The 14,876-nt window shown below is 34.2% G+C and overlaps 1 protein-coding gene across 1 annotated transcript in view; it reads left to right on the top strand.

Moving 5' to 3' along the window:
• The first annotated feature begins 483 nt into the window (after positions 1–483).
• LOC127835975 (uncharacterized) overlaps positions 484–14,876 on the top strand; it is a 120,460-nt gene continuing 106,067 nt past the window's right edge. The window contains exon 1 of the mRNA XM_052362393.1: positions 484–619. The gene's annotated coding sequence lies outside the window, so the exon portion shown is untranslated. The remainder of the gene's footprint in view (positions 620–14,876) is intronic.

The following is a 14,876-nucleotide window of genomic DNA, read 5'->3' as shown; positions in this document are numbered from 1 at the left end:
ACAAGTCAATTTGAACTTCTCTTGCAATGCAAATGGAGCCACTTGAAATATCAAATTGTTCCCATACTAGTCGGCAATATAGCTATGACATTGTGTCTTTTCAAAACATGCATCAGACACACCTTCTGAAACTTTTTAAGCGGTTTTGAAAACGCTATTTCATTGCAAACTTTCGTCAATAAAGGTTACATGTTGTTATACAACCGAAAGTGAAAGTTCTGTTTAAAAAAAATATGAATAAAGAGCGAAATTGTTGAAAACTAACGAAATATGATTGATACTAACATAAGACCGTAAGACTGAACAAAATAATACTTAACTTTTAAATCATAACATGAATGTTTACTTATAAAGCAAATTCTTCATTCATCCGCGGACTTCTTTGTGTCGTAGTCATAAATGCCTCCAAATGGAGGTGCGTGATGCGTCTAAGTATAGAGGTGACAATAACGTAGTGACGTCACCATCTATGTATAGAATGACCACCACTCTGGATCAGCAGACGACGGAGGAATCCGAGATAGCCGATGTATCACGATTGTCTTACCACGTTAGAAATTATTGACGAATTAACATAAATGATCTGTTTTCACGCCAAATTTGAATTTGGATTTCTAAGGTATTTATCTTCACTTTTCATCACAGTTTTTACGTTTTTAGTATATATATCATGTATGTAGATTTATATGAACAGTCTGCTGAATTACCCGATTGTAAGGATTACTAGGTTTTTCCCCCTGCGTAATACTTTCGGAGGGCAGGTATAAAACCCGGAAATATCCGGAAAACCCAGAAATCCTTTAGGTAAAACACGGAAAAGGTAAAAATGGTTATAAATGCATTATTATTCGTCCGACATTAATTATAATGGTACCGTTGTCAGGGCTTTTTTCCTGACTTTGTGAAGCGGCCCTGGCCCCTCACTTTGTAAAAAAATGAGTCGCGAACATGTTAAAATTGTGAAAAATTGAGTCGCGAACTTCTTTAAATTGTGAAAAAATCAGTCGCGAAATTCTTAAAATTGTGAAATTCAAAGTTCAATGCATTAGTATAGTTAAAGCATGTTAAACACTTGAATATTATCAAAATTTCATTTCCTTAAGTAATGCAATAAAGGCATATTTTCCTTCTATGAATACTGTATTTGATACAATAACAACACATATACATATATCTGATTTGCAAAACATTCATGTACCAAATGCAACTAAAATACCTGGTCCCAACACTTCTTTACCACAGGAAAAACATTTATAAACATAGAGCATTTCAAGGGCACATAACTCAGACATGTTCTGGACTTTACAGCTTTAAAACTCTGTTCATTTTACTCTTGAAAATGTTAATAATTCTCACAATATCTGAAGAGGAAAATTCCTTCTTCATGATATTTTCATGTTCTGTGAGCCTGACCCTCGCCAGTGCATGGTGATCTCCCTGGGAAGTTGGCATTTGATCTGAAACATTAGGTATACATTGAACAACAGTACTTTTGTAAGAAATGTAAACGAGTTACTTTATTTTTCACATTTTATCACAAAGCATATATAGACTACTTACAAAGTTTGAATCATGAATATGCGTCATGAATTTGCATTTTAATTAAAAAAATATATATGAAGGGACCACATTATTACTTTAACCAAGATTTACACTACGCGACCCGTGATTTTTGCAAAATTAGCCGAGTCAAGGCGGGCATTTTGCTTTTCGGGTGTAAAATCACCGCGAGTTCACGTGACTGGTCACACCGTCGTCGCGCGAGAGCAAGATAATCTTCGCGCTAAATCCCCCCAATGTTGTGGTGATTCGCTGCGATTCGCCGCAATTCGCCGTGATCGCAGTGGATATCGGTGACAACGATGACTCGCCAATTCATGCATAGAAACCGAATCGTATCGATAACTGTAAACATGTACATAACGCTTCTTATGTTCACAATTATCCGATAATCCAACATCAAAAAAATAATCTTAAACATTTATGTCGGTAAATATGTTTGAGAATTTCATTAAAACAAAATTGAACATATGCTTATATAAGGCCTATTTTGTGAAATCTTTCAAAACTTCTTGTCCATAACCATTAGGCCTAGGGCTATCAAATTTGATATGCAGTAACATCTTATAGTCAAATTTGACCCTGACCCGCGGGTCACAAAATTGAACATTATATACGCTTATATCTTGCTTATTTTGTGCAAACTTTAAAAATATTCTTGTATATAACTCTAGGACCTAGGGCTACCATATTTTGTATGTAAATGAAGTGAGATATAGTAGTTCTCTACAAAGTTTGCTCAAATTATGCCCATGGGGTTAAATCAGGGTTGGCACCAATCGACCGCCCCCGGTTTTAACCGGCGGTTTTTACCGGTTAAAACCGCCCCGGTCAATACTCCCGAAGTGGTCATTACTGGTCAATACTGGTCGATTGAACTTTACCCCCAATTTTAATTTATATTCCATGCCTAATTAAACAATATTGATAATATAAATTAAACAGACATGTTGCCAATAATGTCTTAAGCTATTAATACCCACTATTTTATACCTGTTCATGCAATTTTTAGGCCAATCTCTCAAAATTTTGCAAATATGTCAAAGTTGGTCAATTTGATTTTTCTGGTTGATTGAATTTTTTTCCAATTCTAATGAATTATGATGCTCATATAATTCTGTGCTTGATTCAACAAGAACCTGTCAATTACTGTGTATGAGTTGTTCCTCATACCCCACTGTCCCCACAGTCTTCTAACAGTCTTCTCACCTATACAGGTTGGGGCAGCCAAAACTGATAATAGGGCCTTAAATGGCACCTTTTTGACACAATTCTTACTTGTCATGTATTTTTGAATTGATTTCTTTAAATACTTTTTAAACAAAATAGTGTAAAAAACTTTAATTTTTATTGATATAAGAATAAAAAACATAATAAGAAATAATTATTAAAAGAAAAAAACAATTGAAAAGAAGAGTAGACCCACAATTGGAAATCATTATTTATTGGCAAAATCAAGAACTTTGATTGTTTATTCATTTGAATACCAATTGAACTTTTTAATATGAAAGGGAAAAAACACCTCTAAATACAGAAAGGAAACAAGTTAGAAGTAACTATTAAATTAATAGCAAGTACAATGTAATCTTCTTGTGTGAGTGATATGAAATAGGGCAGATTTGCTTAATTGTCAATATCAGAGACATAACACTGCATGCATTTTATTACCAACTAAGAGGCTAGATTTATAACCCTAGAATACACAAGAGTTCTGTTTGTCCATCTGCTTATCATATAGATATATCAATAGTTAAGTGAAATGGTACCTACAATAGTAATAATACTTTAGTAACAGATGTGATACACTGAGATAAAGATATTGCCTTAGTCCTTATGTATTTGAGGCTGTTTCCATAAATAATAAAGAAGTAACTTTTTACAGCTTTAAAGATTTTTTTACAATAAATAACTCAGAAAAAAGTTTATCAATTACAGAATAATTATTGATTAAATATAAAATGGCTCCTTTGTAATGTTTAAATGCTACAATTTTCAATCGACCAGTATTGACCGGTTTTAACCGGGTATTGACCGCCGGCCCGGTCAATATGCCAACCCTGGGTTAAATTTGACCAAGCCCAGGGGGTCACAAAAGTGTACATGTGCTTAAATAGGGCCTATATTTAAGTATTTGCACATGCAGAGAATATTTGTTTCAGCCTTTTTCAGCAGTGGAGCGATACAGGGCCATCATGGCCCTCTTGTTTGTCTAGATACACTGTATTTCTGAAGTATAATGGCTATTGCTTTAAACTTTAAATACTTTCTTAATGGCATAGGGTACTGTACCTGGCAAGTTAAATTTGACCTTCACCTTTGAACGACATTAACTCGTAAGATCAAATTATTAAATTTTGCTAAAATTGCCATTACTTGTTTATTTATTATCAGATTTGATTGATACTATGACAAACCAACACTTACCTGATATACTACAACGGACTCTACCCAAACAATCCCCCACGCCCCACCTTATAATCCCCCCTCGCAATTTTTCTTTTATTTTTCATTGTTATCTTACTTTGAAAATCGATTGGAATAGCAAGTCTATACTTAGGGCCTCGTCGCAGTAAATTTCTTAGGTTTTGCATTTCAACAAAATTAAGATACCCAGTAATAACATGACCAACTCGACTATAATTATATTTTGAACTAGAACAATCACATGATATAAGATGTGTTTTGTCTGGCCATTTAGAGATATTTTAATTGCCTAAATTGAAAATGTATATCAACAATTATTGACTCATTTAATTTAATTTTGTGTTTGCATCCTTCAAGCAATTGTTTTATTATTCATTTAACAATGTATCGCTCAGGCAGTATAAAGTATGTCTTGCCAAAAGACCATTTTATGCATTAACAACGACATAAATACTAAATTTGTTTTTTTACCAACGATCATTTTACAACAGAAATGTCCACTGATTAATGTGATTGGACACATCCAGGGAGCATGCCTACATTTGGTTTGACTGTACACACCATGGGAGCAAAGGGCACAGTTTTGAAAACATGCGAATAAAATATGTTAAATTGGAACGTAGTAGATGCATGTTTGAGAAAATTAAATTAATAATCTATCTAAAATTTATTGTTTAAGACGTACGGCAATACACATGTATGAGTTTTATTACAATTTGTTTGGTTATTTAATGTGCTTTTTTATAAATCAACTGTATAAATGAGTTTGTAACTTTCAATATGAATTGTAATATGGTATATATATATACATATGAAACAAGACTATAAGAGTGAATGATTGTTTTCTTCATTCATGGAAAACAATGCTATTAATGAGATACGGGACAAGTCAATTACAGGTTTGAAACCATTTTCGTTGGGATCAGATCCATGCGACAGCCTAAAAACTTAAAACTCTTAAATCAGCACTCATTCCTCTAAATCAGCTGTTAAGTACTGAATGATTCCATATTTATGAATTTTTTACGTGAGGGAACACGATTTACATTGATGTTGACTATGAAAACAGCAAAACAGATCAACATTTATAATCATCTTCTTAAAAGAAGTTTATGTAAATATTGCCAAGTATATTTTGTTTATTTGTGCCGAGATTTATATGCTCTTGTACGTTTGTTTGGGCTCTGGAGGCCAGTTTATTGATGTTTCAAGTGTCTAAGGCAAACATTTTGGAGATTTTTTTAGTGTTTTCAGAATGCCTCAAAGACATTAATGTGTTCACTTATAGCATTGATTTATTGCGTTTGTGTGCTGTTATGTGAAACTCCCTTTTATCAGACATGTGGCAGGTTGTAAAAAAGTTTTATTTAAGTCACATGAAGTGCTTGCAATAAAAAAGTAAAAAAGTTTTATTTAAGTCACATGAAGTGCTTGCAATATATATTATTATCATGCATAGAAACCGAATCGTATCGATAACTGTAAACATGTACATAACGCTTCTTATGTTCACAATTATCCGATAATCCAACATCAAAAAAATAATCTTAAACATTTATGTCGGTAAATATGTTTGAGAATTACATTAAAACAAAATTGAACATATGCTTATATAAGGCCTATTTTGTGAAATCTTTCAAAACTTCTTGTCCATAACCATTAGGCCTAGGGCTATCAAATTTGATATGCAGTAACATCTTATAGTCAAATTTGACCCTGACCCGCGGGTCACAAAATTGAACATTATATACGCTTATATCTTGCTTATTTTGTGCAAACTTTAAAAATATTCTTGTATATAACTCTAGGACCTAGGGCTACCATATTTTGTATGTAAATGAAGTGAGATATAGTAGTTCTCTACAAAGTTTGCTCAAATTATGCCCATGGGGTTAAATCAGGGTTGGCACCAATCGACCGCCCCCGGTTTTAACCGGCGGTTTTTACCGGTTAAAACCGCCCCGGTCAATACTCCCGAAGTGGTCATTACTGGTCAATACTGGTCGATTGAACTTTACCCCCAATTTTAATTTATATTCCATGCCTAATTAAACAATATTGATAATATAAATTAAACAGACATGTTGCCAATAATGTCTTAAGCTATTAATACCCACTATTTTATACCTGTTCATGCAATTTTTAGGCCAATCTCTCAAAATTTTGCAAATATGTCAAAGTTGGTCAATTTGATTTTTCTGGTTGATTGAATTTTTTTCCAATTCTAATGAATTATGATGCTCATATAATTCTGTGCTTGATTCAACAAGAACCTGTCAATTACTGTGTATGCGTTGTTCCTCATACCCCACTGTCCCCACAGTCTTCTAACAGTCTTCTCACCTATACAGGTTGGGGCAGCCAAAACTGATAATAGGGCCTTAAATGGCACCTTTTTGACACAATTCTTACTTGTCATGTATTTTTGAATTGATTTCTTTAAATACTTTTTAAACAAAATAGTGTAAAAAACTTTAATTTTTATTGATATAAGAATAAAAAACATAATAAGAAATAATTATTAAAAGAAAAAAACAATTGAAAAGAAGAGTAGACCCACAATTGGAAATCATTATTTATTGGCAAAATCAAGAACTTTGATTGTTTATTCATTTGAATACCAATTGAACTTTTTAATATGAAAGGGAAAAAACACCTCTAAATACAGAAAGGAAACAAGTTAGAAGTAACTATTAAATTAATAGCAAGTACAATGTAATCTTCTTGTGTGAGTGATATGAAATAGGGCAGATTTGCTTAATTGTCAATATCAGAGACATAACACTGCATGCATTTTATTACCAACTAAGAGGCTAGATTTATAACCCTAGAATACACAAGAGTTCTGTTTGTCCATCTGCTTATCATATAGATATATCAATAGTTAAGTGAAATGGTACCTACAATAGTAATAATACTTTAGTAACAGATGTGATACACTGAGATAAAGATATTGCCTTAGTCCTTATGTATTTGAGGCTGTTTCCATAAATAATAAAGAAGTAACTTTTTACAGCTTTAAAGATTTTTTTACAATAAATAACTCAGAAAAAAGTTTATCAATTACAGAATAATTATTGATTAAATATAAAATGGCTCCTTTGTAATGTTTAAATGCTACAATTTTCAATCGACCAGTATTGACCGGTTTTAACCGGGTATTGACCGCCGTCCCGGTCAATATGCCAACCCTGGGTTAAATTTGACCAAGCCCAGGGGGTCACAAAAGTGTACATGTGCTTAAATAGGGCCTATATTTAAGTATTTGCACATGCAGAGAATATTTGTTTCAGCCTTTTTCAGCAGTGGAGCGATACAGGGCCATCATGGCCCTCTTGTTTGTCTAGATACACTGTATTTCTGAAGTATAATGGCTATTGCTTTAAACTTTAAATACTTTCTTAATGGCATAGGGTACTGTACCTGGCAAGTTAAATTTGACCTTCACCTTTGAACGACATTAACTCGTAGGATCAAATTATTAAATTTTGCTAAAATTGCCATTACTTGTTTATTTATTATCAGATTTGATTGATACTATGACAAACCAACACTTACCTGATATACTACAACGGACTCTACCCAAACAATCCCCCACGCCCCACCTTATAATCCCCCCTCGCAATTTTTCTTTTATTTTTCATTGTTATCTTACTTTGAAAATCGATTGGAATAGCAAGTCTATACTTAGGGCCTCGTCGCAGTAAATTTCTTAGGTTTTGCATTTCAACAAAATTAAGATACCCAGTAATAACATGACCAACTCGACTATAATTATATTTTGAACTAGAACAATCACATGATATAAGATGTGTTTTGTCTGGCCATTTAGAGATATTTTAATTGCCTAAATTGATAATGTATATCAACAATTATTGACTCATTTAATTTAATTTTGTGTTTGCATCCTTCAAGCAATTGTTTTATTATTCATTTAACAATGTATCGCTCAGGCAGTATGAAGTATGTCTTGCCAAAAGACCATTTTATGCATTAACAACGACATAAATACTAAATTTGTTTTTTTACCAACGATCATTTTACAACAGAAATGTCCACTGATTATTGTGATTGGACACATCCAGGGAGCATGCCTACATTTGGTTTGACTGTACACACCATGGGAGCAAAGGGCACAGTTTTGAAAACATGCGAATAAAATATGTTAAATTGGAACGTAGTAGATGCATGTTTGAGAAAATTAAATTAATAATCTATCTAAAATTTATTGTTTAAGACGTACGGCAATACACATGTATGAGTTTTATTACAATTTGTTTGGTTATTTAATGTGCTTTTTTATAAATCAACTGTATAAATGAGTTTGTAACTTTCAATATGAATTGTAATATGGTATATATATATACATATGAAACAAGACTATAAGAGTGAATGATTGTTTTCTTCATTCATGGAAAACAATGCTATTAATGAGATACGGGACAAGTCAATTACAGGTTTGAAACCATTTTCGTTGGGATCAGATCCATGCGACAGCCTAAAAACTTAAAACTCTTAAATCAGCACTCATTCCTCTAAATCAGCTGTTAAGTACTGAATGATTCCATATTTATGAATTTTTTACGTGAGGGAACACGATTTACATTGATGTTGACTATGAAAACAGCAAAACAGATCAACATTTATAATCATCTTCTTAAAAGAAGTTTATGTAAATATTGCCAAGTATATTTTGTTTATTTGTGCCGAGATTTATATGCTCTTGTACGTTTGTTTGGGCTCTGGAGGCCAGTTTATTGATGTTTCAAGTGTCTAAGGCAAACATTTTGGAGATTTTTTTAGTGTTTTCAGAATGCCTCAAAGACATTAATGTGTTCACTTATAGCATTGATTTATTGCGTTTGTGTGCTGTTATGTGAAACTCCCTTTTATCAGACATGTGGCAGGTTGTAAAAAAGTTTTATTTAAGTCACATGAAGTGCTTGCAATATATTATTAAATTCAAATGTTCAAGGTTATAATATTCGTGTTTGATAAACTGATGTCTCGAATGACAATATAATTATCTCGGCTAGATAATTTAAATGTGCCCAACGATAAACGGATGTAGTAATTTAACGAAACAATCTCCTGCATGACTCTTCATTAAACGTGTCTTATAGTGTTACATGTTCTTGATTATATATTGTGAAAATACACAGTTCAGCAGACCAACGATTCACAACAAATCCCTATAGTGCATGATTTCTGTTGGAAGATTGCTTTTTTTAGAATTAGGAAAATATTAAAGTTTAAATTTGATGAAGAATTGTTGTAAAAGCAATTGTTAGGTAACTAAATATATGTTATTTTCTAACTTAAAATGTATTAAACAAGTATATACCTCCCAAGATTGAAGAACAAAGTCCTATATAAAGTTAAAGTCTGACGTGCCTAATCAAGTCCTACAGCAATACGTCGGACGTTCCTAATCTATGTTTTCCAAATGTAGCATAGCATTCAAATGAATAATATATGTCAGACTTCACCAAAGGAACTGTTTTCAGGCACAGCTTCACAACACCGCGCAAGGGGGTTCATGCTAAAGGTGATAACCCTTTTGTGAGTTAAACAAAACAACCGTCTGCATGTTCTTTATCAACGTCTGCTCTACTTCAGAGTATTAAACCACATTTATTTTTAGCTCCACTGGCTAAAGTATAAAAGGCCTATTTTGTGCAAACTTTAAAAATCTTTTTGTCCATAACCATTGGGCCTAGGGCTACCAAATTTGCTATGTAGTGACATCTTATAGTCCTCTACCAAGTTTGTTCAAATTATGCCCCTGTGGTCAAATTTGACCCTGCCCCGGGGGGTAAAAAAATTGAAAATTTGCTAATATAAGGCCTATTTTGTGCAAACTTTAAAAATCTTCTTGACCATAATTATTGAGCCTAGGGCTACCAAATTTGCTATGTAGTGACTTTTTATAGTCCTCTACCAAGTTTGTTCAAATTATGCTCCTGGGGTTAAATTTGAACCTGCCCGGGGGGTCAAAAAATTGAAAATTTGCTTATATAAGGCCTATTTTGTGCAAACTTAAAAAATCTTCTTGTCCATAACCATTGGGCCTAGGGCTACCAAATTTGCTATGTGGTGACTTCTTATAGTCCTTTACCAAGTTTGTTCAAATTATGCGCCTGGGGTCAAATTTGACCCTGCCCCAGGGGTTAAAAAATTGAAAATTTGCTTATATAAGGCCTATTTTGTGCAAACTTTAAAAATCTTCTTGTCCATAACCATTGGGCTTAGGGCTACCAAATTTGCTATGTAGTGACATCTCATAGTCCTCTACCAAGTTTGTTCAAATTATGCCCCTGGGTTTAAATTTGACCCTGCCCTGGTGGGTCAAAAAATTGAATATTTGCTTATATAAGGTCTATTTTGTGAAAACTTTAAAAATCTAACTGTCCATAACCATTGGGCCAAGGGCTACCAAATTTGGTATGTAGTGACATCTTATAGTCCTCTACTAAATTTGTTCGGGGGGTGAAAAAATTTAAAATTTGCTTATATAAGGCCTATTTTGTGCAAACTTTAAAAATCTTCTTGTCCATAACCATTGGGCCTAGGGCTACCAAATTTGCTATGTAGTGACTTCTTATAGTCCTTTACCAAGTTTGTTCAAATTATGCGCCTGGGATCAAATTTGACCCTGCCCTGGGGGGTCAAAAAAATCGAAAATTTGCTTATGTAAGGCCTATTTTGTGCAAACTTTAAAAATCTTGTCCATAACCGTATGGCAAAGGGCTACCAAATTTGGTATGTAATGACATCTTATAGTCCTCTACTAAGTTTGTTCAAATTAAGCCCCTGAGATCAAATTTGACCGTTCCCCAGGGGTAAAAAAATTGAACATATGCTTATATTGGGCCCATTTTGTGCAAACTATAAAAATCTTCTTGTCCATAACCATTGGGCCTATTTCTACCAAACTCGGTATGTAGTGACATCTAATAGTTCTCTACTTAGTTTGTTCAAATTATGCCCCTGGGAACAAATTTTATCTTGCCCCATGGGTCACAAAAATGAACATATGCTTAAAAAGGCCTATTGTGTGCAAACTTTAAAAATCTTCGTGTTCTTAATTATAGAGCCTAGGGTTACTCAATTTGGTATGTAGTAATATCTAATAGTCCTCTAGCATATTTGTTCAAATTATTACCCTGGGCTCAAATTTGACCCGGCCCCGGGGGTCACAAAACTGAACATATGACGTTTACCAGTGGAGATTACTGCGGCCGTTTGGCTGTGACCAACAACAACATCAACATCTTGTAAACATGAGATAATACCCTGTCATTTAGTGCCATTTTAGGTCAGATGGTGACTGCTTACAAAGGCATTGAAGTAAGAACATGTGTTATGAATGTTTTTCTTACAAACTGAAAAAAGTCGGGTTTTATTTAAATATGTCGAAAGTGACCATATATCCGGATGAAAATATTTCGGATGACATGTTAATTTCATGTCTTTTTTGTAGTGTTTAAACCAGTTTAATAATATATTATTGATTTTAAAAACACAACTTCCATGAACATAATTATTTCAAGAAAAGTCAATATATGATACTGCACGGTAAACTCAAACTTTGTATCCAAGAGATGGTGTTAAAATTAATGAAGTTTAATGTTTTAACTATCGTATATGCTGCTTTTTAATAACTAATGATTCATTGTTCCATTTGTGAATCGTGACTCATGAATTGTGGATATGATTGTCAATTGCTCAACAATCCATATATATTTCTGACCATTTTATAAATTTCTTAATATAAGTTATGAATTGATCTTAGAAGTCAAATGTATTACTTAATTAAATACATTTATAAATATAAAGAAAATAATCTTTAGATTATCATAATATTCTCAGGCCTGTTGGTCTTAGGGATGTGTGGGTTGATGAGCAATTTCTCCTTTTATCACAATTATTTCTACCCTACCTGATCATTCCCTTCATATTCCATTTTAATTTAATTGACGTCTGCAACCTCTTTCAAATTGGGAAAGTCCAAAATGTGTCGTTTTTAAGTGTGTTTAGTTAACACGGTAGTAACTTTTTCCATATATAAAAATGCTCACCCTTCCAACTTGAAACCCCCAGTGAGACGAGGGATAGAAAGAGAAAGTCACATGCTTGAGTACATTTCAACCCATGCGCATTGCATGTCTTTTTTCGCAAAAAAGAGTGGAGCGATGCAGGGCCATCATGGCCCTCTTGTTTATACAAACTGCGTAGCGCAGAGAACATTGAATTCTGTTAATTTCGGTTAAATGTTTCTTTGGTATTTTAAAAACAGTTAAATCGCCGTCAATTTGATATTTCTTTTAAAGTCATTTCAAATAAAACACGCCGTATCCGTATCGTTACTGATAGAAGTAAAACATAATACCTTGACTTGTATAGGATTTGTGTTGTGAGAGACCATCTGAGTAAACGCCAAAAAATATATACAAACTTTTTTTTTGTCAATGCCCTTTGATCCATTATCGCACTTAATTGGCAGCGCCATCCTGATGTTTCTGTGATTGTCACATCTTTTCACAGTTTGAACACGTACAAAGAGTGCCAATTAGACACTAGAAAAAACACTATCCCCTGCTGGACAGTACACAATAAATAATCATATGTTGAGGTTTTTAGCTCCACTGGCCAGAGGCCAGCGAGGCTTATGTCATGGTCCTGTGTCCGTCGTGCGTGCGTGCGTGCATTAACTTTTCCCTAAAACATCTTCGTCTCCTAAACTACTGGTCCAATTTCTGATGAAATTTCTCAGTAATGTTCCTGAGGTGAACCTCTTTCAAATTTGTTCAAATTATGCCCCTGGGGTCAAATTTGGCCCTGCCCCTGGGGTCACAAAAATGACAATTTGCTTATATAAGGCCTAGTTTGTGAAAAATTTAAAAATCTTCTCGTCCATAACCATTGGGCCTAGGGCTATCAAATTTGGTATGTAGAGACATCTAATAGTCCTCTACCAAATTTCTTCAAATTATGCCCCTGGGGTCAAATTTGACCCTGTCCCGGGGGTCACAAAAATGAAAATTTGCTTATATAAGGCCTTTTTTGTGAAAACTTTCAAAACTTCTCGTCTATAACCATTAGGCCTAGGGCTATCAAATTTGGTATGTAGAGACATCTAATAGTCCGCTACCAAATTTCTTCAAATTATGCCCCTTGACCCTGCCCGGGGGGTCAAGAAATTGAGCATATGCTTATATAAGGCCTATTCTGTGAAAACTTTCAAAACTTCTTGTCCATAACCATTAGTCCAAGGGCTATCAAATTTGGTATGTAGAGACATCTAATAGTCCTCTACCAAATTTCTTCAAATTATGCCCCTGGGGTCAAATTTGACCCTGCCCCGGGGGTCACAAAATTGAACATATGCTTATATAAGGCCTATTTTGTGAAACATATTTTCTCGTCCATAACCATTGGGCTTTGGTCTATCAAGTTTGGTATGTAGAGATATCTAAAAGTCTTCTACCAAATTTCTTCAAATTATGTCCCTGGAGTCAAATCTGACCCTGCCCGGGGTTCACAAAATTGAACATATGCTTATATAAGGCCTATTTTGTGAAAACTTTCAAAATAATTCGTCCATAACCATTGGGCCTAGGGCTATCACATTTGGTATGTAGAGACATCTAATAGTCCTCTACCAAATTGCTTCAAATTATGCCCCTGGGGTCAAATTTGACCCTGCCCCGGTGGTAACAAAATTGAACATATGCTTATAACAGGCCTATTTTGTGAAAACTTTCAAAATCTTATCGTCCATAACCATTGGGCCTAGGGCTAATACATTTGGTATGTAGACACATTTAATAGTCCTCTACCAATTTTTTTCAAATTATACCCCTGGGGTCAAATTTGACCCTGCCCCGGGGGTCACAAAATTGAACATATGCTTATATAGGGTCTATTTTGTGAAAACTTTACAAATTCTTGTCCATAACCATTGGGCCTAGGGCTACCAAATTAAGTGTGTAGTGACATGTAATAGTTTTCTTCTTAGTTTGTTCAAATTATGCCCCTGGGTTCAAGTTTGACCCTGCCCTGGGGGTCACAAAATTGAATATACGCTTATATAAGGCCTATTTTGTGAAGACTTTAAAATCTCTTGCCCATAAACATTGGGCCTAGGGCTATCAAATTTGGTATGTAGTGAAATCTTATAGTTCTCTACCAAGTTTGTTCAAATTATGCCCCTGGGGTCAAATTTGACCCTGCCCCGAGGATCACAAAATTGAACATATGCTTATATAAGGCCTATTTTGTGAAAACTTTAAAAATCTTTTCGTCCATAACCATCCAGCCTAGGGCTAATACATTTGGTATGTAGACACATCTAATAGTCCGCTACCATTTTTTTTCAAATTATACACCTGGGGTCAAATTTGACCCTGCCCCGGGGGTCACAAAATTGAACATATGCTTATATAGGGTCTATTTTGTGGAAACTTTACAAATTCTTGTCCATAACCATTGGGCCTAGGGCTACCAAATTAAGTGTGTAGTGACATGTAATAGTTTTCTTCTTAGTTTGTTCAAATAATGCCCCTGGGTTCAAGTTTGACCCTGCCCTGGGGGTCACAAAATTGAACGTTCGCTTATATAAGGCCTATTTTGTGAAGACTTTAAAATCTCTTGCCCATAAACATTGGGCCTAGGGCTATCAAATTTGGTATGTAGTGAAATCTTATAGTTCTCTACCAAGTTTGTTCAAATTATGCCCCTGGGGTCAAATTTGACCCTGCCCCGAGGATCACAAAATTGAACATATGCTTATATAAGGCCTATTTTGTTAAAACTTCAAAAACCTCTTGTCCATAACCATCCAGCCTATGGCTATCAAATTTGGTATGTAGTGACATCTTTTAGCCCTC

This window comes from Dreissena polymorpha, chromosome 6 (assembly GCF_020536995.1).
Source record: "Dreissena polymorpha isolate Duluth1 chromosome 6, UMN_Dpol_1.0, whole genome shotgun sequence".
Lineage (NCBI taxonomy): Eukaryota > Metazoa > Mollusca > Bivalvia > Myida > Dreissenidae > Dreissena > Dreissena polymorpha.
This window is presented reverse-complemented; position numbering and strand designations above follow the sequence as displayed.